Source organism: Furipterus horrens, unplaced genomic scaffold (assembly GCF_987537825.1).
Source record: "Furipterus horrens unplaced genomic scaffold, mFurHor1.1.pri manual_scaffold_4, whole genome shotgun sequence".
NCBI lineage: Eukaryota > Metazoa > Chordata > Mammalia > Chiroptera > Furipteridae > Furipterus > Furipterus horrens.
In genome coordinates this window covers 126,521,909-126,529,019 of record NW_028327174.1, presented here as the reverse complement: position 1 = coordinate 126,529,019, position 7,111 = coordinate 126,521,909, and the positions used below count along the sequence as shown (strand labels likewise).

Sequence of the window (7,111 nt, the reverse complement as noted above, 5' to 3'; positions counted from 1 at the left end):
GCTTGCAGGCAAAAAAGAAACCTCAAATAAACAACTGAACCATCATCTCAAGGAATTAGAAAATTAATAGGCCAAACCCAAACTCAGAAGAAAAAATAAATAAATAAGGATTATAGTAGAAATAAAGGAAAGACAGGAAAACAACAGAAAAGGTTAAGAGGTGGTTCTGTGAAATTAAGAGGTGGTCTGTGAAAAGGTAAGAAAATGGACAAATATTTAAGTATACTGCACATGAAAAAAAGAAAGAAGATTCAAATGAATAAAATTAGAAATGAAGGAGGAAAATTACAATCAATACCATAGAACTACAAACCATCAGAGACGACTATGAAAAACTATACTCCAACAAAACGGACAACCCAGAGAAATGGATAAATTCCTAGAAACATACAACTGATCAAGACTAAGTCATTAAGAAATATAAATCTGAAGACTAATAACAAGTAAGGAGATTGACTCAGTAATCAAAAGCCGCCCCCCCCCAAAAAAAATATAGGACTAGATGGTTGTACCCATGCATGTTACTAAACATTTAAACAAGATTAACACCAATCCTTACCAAACTCTTCAAAACATTGAAAAGAAGGGAACACTCCCAAACTCATTTTATAAAGTCTGCATATCATGATACAAAAACCAGACAAGGTCACTATAAACAAACAAAAACAACAAAAGCAACACTGTAAGCCAATGTCCCTAATCAATATAGATACAAAAATTCTCAACAAAATGCTAGCAAACTAAATTTATTGGCATATTAAACATCAGGATTAAGTTGGGTTTATTCCTGGGATGCAAGGATGGACTACATAAACAAATTGACAAATGTGATAAACTAAATAAGTAGATTCATTAATCTATTAATTCTGTTAGAATCAATAGATGCGGAAAAAAGCTTTTTAGAAAACTCAACATCTTTTAAAACTTTCAGCAAATTGAATATAGAAGGAACATACCTCAACATAATTAAGCCATATTTGACAAGCCACAGCTAATATTAAACTCTATGGTGAAAGGTTGAAAGATTTTCCTCTACCATGAGGAAGAAAACAATGGTGTTCACTCTCATTGCTCCTTTATAAATAGTACTGGAAGTCCTAATTTTAAGAATGAGAAAAGAAAAAGAAAAACTCAGGTCCTGGCTGGTATGGCTCAATTGGTTGGCATGTCATCCCATAAACCAAAAAGTTGTGGGTTCGATTTCCAAGTCAGGGCACATACCTGGTTTGTGAGTTCAGTCCCTGTTCAGGGAGTGAATGAGAGGCAATTGTTGGATGTTTCTTCCTCACATTATTGTCTCTCTTCCTCTCTTCCCTTCATTCTAAATTCAGTAAGCATATCTTTGGCTGGTGATTATTAAAAAAATCAAAATCAGGAAGGAAGAAATAAATGTTCTCTGTTTGTAGATGACAAGGTTTTATATGTAGAAAATCCTAAAGACTTCCCTCAACTACCTATTAGACCTACTCAACAAATTCAGTAGTTACAGGATAAAAATATCAACAGAGACCAATAGCATTTTGATACATTAACAAAAAAATCTGAAGAAATTTAAAAACTTTATTTACAACAGCAAAAACAACAACAACAAAAAGAAAATACATAGGGATAAGTTTAGCCAAGGATGTAAGATATATCTACACTAAAACTATAAGATATTTATGAAAAAAATGAAGACAAATAAATAGAAAGATATTCCATGTTTATGCATTGAAAGAAATAATATTGTTTAAGTGTCTAAATTACCCACAGTCATCTATATATTCAATACAATTCCCATCAAGACTCCGTTATCATTTTTATAAAAATAGATAAAATTAATCCTAAAATTTGTCTGGAATCAAAAAAAACACGAATAGCCAAAGTGATCCTGAGAAAGAAGAACAAAACATAGGCTCACATTTTCTGATTTCAAATTATATTACAATGGTATTGTAATTAAAACAATATGATACTGGCACAAAACAGACACAAAGACCAGTGGAATATGACCAAGAGTCCGGAAATATGCTCATGCATGTACAGCCAACTACTATTTGACAAGGAATTTAAGACTACCCAATAGAGAAAAGACACTCTTTAAAAAAGGATGGTGCTAGAAAAACTGCATATTTACATGTACAAGAATGAAACTGGACTCTTATGCCAGCAATGAAAGATATGAAATATATATTTGAATATAAATGTACATATATATTTACATATGTTTATATATTTGGACATATGGACACACACATTGGTATGTATCTTTTATAGGAGAGAAAATATAATTAAAATATATAAATGCAGTAAGTTATATTTAGACTCAACTGCATTTCTTATAATGTAGTACTTCTTATAGAGTCATCTGAAAAGATGATTGTCATGACAAATTTCTGACACCATTTGAAAAAATACAGAATAAATTAAAATAAAAATGTAATCTGTACAACAAATGCCACATGACAAAATTTCTAAACTAGTTAACATGTACCACTATGTTCTTTCTGTTTCATTCCTAAAAACCATACTAATGGAAAAATTAGCAATCCACCATTTTATTTTTTTTATTTATTTATTTTCTTCCTGGTTTAATTTCATCTAATGCCCCCCTCCCCATAGCACCTGGGGTGGGGGGAGGGAGCGGAATATAAAATTGAGTTCGTTAAAAGTCACAGTTTGAAGGGAATGGGAAGGGGCAGCCTGGGCCTGGGTCTGACACCTACACAGCTGTCTGCTCCTCAGGCTCCGCGTTCTCAGCCAGGTGCAGCTTCTGTATAGAATTACTAAGATCTTCCAGATTGCTAAGTAGCTGGTCCTGGTTTCGGTCAGCCATGGTCTTCTTCTGCTCCTCAGGCAGCCCCTCAGTGACCCCATCCTCTTCCTCCTCCTCTTCCTCCTCCTCTCCACACACGTCCAGGCTGAAGTGCAGCCGGGCCAGCTTCTCCGGCATCTCCCGCACGCGCTCCAACTGCTCGAAGGAGCATTCCTTCTCGAAGGCCTGCAGCTGGCCTGAGTGAAAATCACTGAGCAGGTTCAGCAGTCCCCCCTCCATCTCATAAACAGTCACCTCAGTCAGGAACGAGTGCTGCAGTGGGGTGCCTGCAGAGCCACCCCCACTTCCAACCAGCACTGGGCGGCATTTCTCCTTGCCTACCCTCTTGAATTTGGTCCTCTGTTTGGGGGATGGCAGATGAGGGAGGGCCAGGGCCAAGGAGCCACTGTGGATGGTGGGCACAGGGACCCTGCGAAGTGTTCCTGGGGCTGCAGCCGGCTGGGTCAGGCAGGGCTTGGGACTCCTTTTATTCTTCTTGTCCTCCATTGGTGCTGGCTGCACTCAGGCCCTGGAGATTTGGAGTCTGGACTGAGGCTTTGGTGCGAGTTCCTCAGCCCTAGCAATCCACCATTTTAGCAAGTGAAAATTAAACTTTCATTGGGGGTGGAAATAAATTTAAAACACAAAACATTTAACATTTGTGATATCTGTGGATGACACCAAACATATATTTACCTTTCACTTCTTCTCAAATCGTACTAAAATAGAAAATACAGATAATAATTTTGCTTACAATATTTACAACAATGGTAAGAAGCTAGAAAGTAATTTATCAGAAAATAACAATAAACAATTTGTAAAATATTTTATGCAAGTGGAACCCAATTAAAGGGTGAATATCAACAGATAAAACACTAATCCGATACATAGGAAAATAGAATCTACTCAATATATATCTTTAGAATTAATTCAGAGTATTCAAGGAACTAAGATTTTGAGAAAGAATAAGATATGGAGAGTCTGTCATTAAAGATATTAACTATAAGAGAAACATTGGATTCATATCATGCTCTTAAAGCTATTGTCTTGAAGACAATTAAGTGTTTCATTCTTTGATAAAGATGTCCAATGATACTAAATTCTATGAGAGCCGATGCCATATCTGACTTGCTTATCATCACAATAACAGCTCATAATAAAACGTCTCCCCGATTATTTATTGTTTCAACCAAGGTAAGTAGAAAATAATTTCCCAGAATCCTCCTTCTTTCATGCTTTTGGGTTAGCAGAGGATATAAGAAACATTTTGTTCATGATTTGGAAGGATTAGTGAAGCTGTACCATCTTTTTACATGTGGAAGTAAATGTAGAACTAAAGGCATCATTCAGGATCACTGCCACCTACCTATCTGCCAGCTTTGCTTCTTAAGACAGGGGAGTAGTTGGGTCCACAGCTCCTCCAATGCCTACCAGAAATTCACCTTCCCTTTCTCTGAATCCCAAGCCGAGAGTTAGTAAGGCATAATCTCCACCAACCGCCACCATTGCCACAGGACAGCCTGCTCATCAAAGTTGGAGGCTTAAAAAAGTTTTCAAGTTGTTCTTGTACTTTCCAGAACAGCATTGCAGGTTCCAGTTTGTGCTCATTTCTTTTATTTGCATCTGATTTCTCTTGCTGACGCCCTGTCAAGGAAAAAAAAAAAAAAAAAAAGCCTTATATAAACTTTTTAAACAGATCCCACAATTGAGTAAAGTTGAATCCCTGTAATAAATGTCTGATTATTTATAAATCTCTAGTGTTCTGGTTGAACCATCATTGGCATTGCCTAATATTATTTTAAACTGCCAATAAATATTTATTACATTAATTATTAAATTCTTTGTAAGAGCTATGTAGCTCAAGTATCTAGAACAGTGGTTCTCAACCTTCCTAATTCCGCGACCCTTTAATACAGCTCCTCATGTTGTGGTGACCCCCAACCATAAAATTATTTTTGTTGCTACTTCATAACTGTAATTTTGCTAGTTATGAATCATAATGTAAATATCTGATATGCAGGATGTATTTTCATTGTTACAAATTGCACATAATTAAAGCATAGTGATTAATCACAAAAACAATATGTAATTATATATGTGTTTTCCAATGGTCTTAGGCGACCCCTGTGGAAGGGTCATTCGACCCCCAAAGGGGTTGCAACCCATAGGTTGAGAACTGCTGGTCTAGAAGGAAAACTGTCAGAGAGCATGATCTCAGAAATTATTTTTTAAATTATTTATTGTTTATGCTGTTACAGTTGTTCCAGTTATATCCCCTTTTACCTCCCTCTGTCCAACCCACCCACACTTCCATAGGCAATAGTCACCCTGCTGTCCATGTTGCCTTTGTAATCCCTTCACCTTCTTCAAACAGTCTCCACCTCCTTCCTCCCTCTTACTATTGTCAGTCTATTCCATGCGTCTATGCCTCTGATTCTACTTTGCTCATTAGATTCCTCTTAAAAGTGAGATCATATGATATTTGTCTTTCACCAAGTGGCTTATTTCACTTAGCATCATAGCCTCCAGTTCTATCCATGCTGTTACAAAATGTAGGAACTTCTTTTTTCTATTGAGTAGTATTGCATTGTGTAAATGTACCAGATTTTTAATCCATTCATCTACTGATGGGAATTTAGGCTGTTTCTAACTCTTGGCTATTGTAAATAGTGCTGCTATGAACATAGGGGTGCGTAAGTTCTTTTGAATAGTTGTTTTGGGATTCTTAGGGTATATTCCTAGAAGTAGAATCACTGGATCAAAAGGTAGTTCCATTTTTTAGATTTTTAAGGAAATTCTATACTGTTTTCCACAGTGGCTGCACCAGTCTGCATTCCCACCAACAGTTCACTAGGGCTCCCCTTTTCCACATACCCACCACACTTGTTGTTGGCTGATTTATTAATGATTGTCATCTTTGCAGGTGTGAAGTGGTATCTCATTTTGGTTTTAACTTGCATCTCTCTGATGGTTTGTGATGTTGGGCATTTTTTCATATGTCTATGGACCATCTGTATGTCTTCTTGGAGAAGGGTCTGTTCAGATCCTTTGCCAGTTTTTTTAATGGGGTTGTTTATATTCCTGGTGTTGAGTTGTATTACTTTTTAATATATTTCACTATTAAACCCTTGTCTGACATATCATTGGCAAATATGTTCTCCCACACAGTGGGTTCCCTTTTCATGTTGATGATAGTTTCTTTAGTTGCTCAGCTTTTTAATTTCATGTAATACCATTTGTTTATTTTTTCTTTATTTCCCTTGTCTTAAGAAATATATCAGCAAAATTATTGCCATATGAGATATATTAAATTTTACTGCCTATGATTTCTGCTAAGGATTTTTATAGCATGTCTTGATAAATGTAAAATAATAAATGACTGACTTAATCATTCATAACTCCAATAGAAACCACATTAAAGTGGGAAGCAGGATAAGATTGCCATAAATTATTTTTATCTAAAATCTTTAAATATATTTTGGATATATAATAAAAAATATAAAATATTGGTTTAAGAAGTGATAATTTTTCAAGGAATGGAATTATGGCTCATTATGCTATCTGTGTAGTTTGTTCACTTATTTATAAAAGAATTAGTAAAATAGAAGATATTTGAGGCTAAATATCACATAATTTCCTGTATTATTAAATACTTTAAGTGATGAACACAGTTGGGTACTTTCAAAGAAATATTGATTTTTCTGAATAATTGTCAATGCACTAATTATTGTAAAATTACAGAGACCTGCATCTCAACCCTGAGAATGGTACTTTATTTACAGAAGAAAGAAGTTATGCTTAAATAAATCAGATTAAAAATAACTGGAACAAAGTGTCTGATCAGAACGTTTGCCCTTATATTTCTTTCAAAATATATGTAAACACATCAAGAGATGGTGTTAGAAAACAGTACTAAATGTTATCTAGTCTTACAAACATAGTTGTGGAAAGTTTCAAAGTCCTCATTATATAAGTAAGTATTTTAGATATTATGTTAAAAACAAATCTAGATAACATTATTATAATTGATAGAGTACTGTGTTACTATGTCAATTCTGGTCTTAAAACAATTATAAAAGAAACGTATCCTACATGAGTACAAGCTTGCTATGATAAATATCTGCACGGCAATTCTCTCCATTTCAAGTGCAGTTCAAATGATCTTTAATTTGTTTGTTAAAATGGAAAGTGAGTGTACACAAATATATAATATTAATCCTAAATGGGAGAACTGTATTATCTATCTAAAATATTATAGATAAGCAAATTATATACTCATACTGTGGAATACTATTAAGTAATAAAAATAGGATGAAC

General features: G+C 34.8%; 1 pseudogene; it reads right to left on the bottom strand.

The window, feature by feature from the left end:
• Window positions 1–2,560: 2,560 nt before the first annotated feature.
• On the bottom strand, window positions 2,561–3,367 carry LOC150012829 (coiled-coil domain-containing protein 28B pseudogene; annotated as a pseudogene).
• Window positions 3,368–7,111: the final 3,744 nt, after the last annotated feature.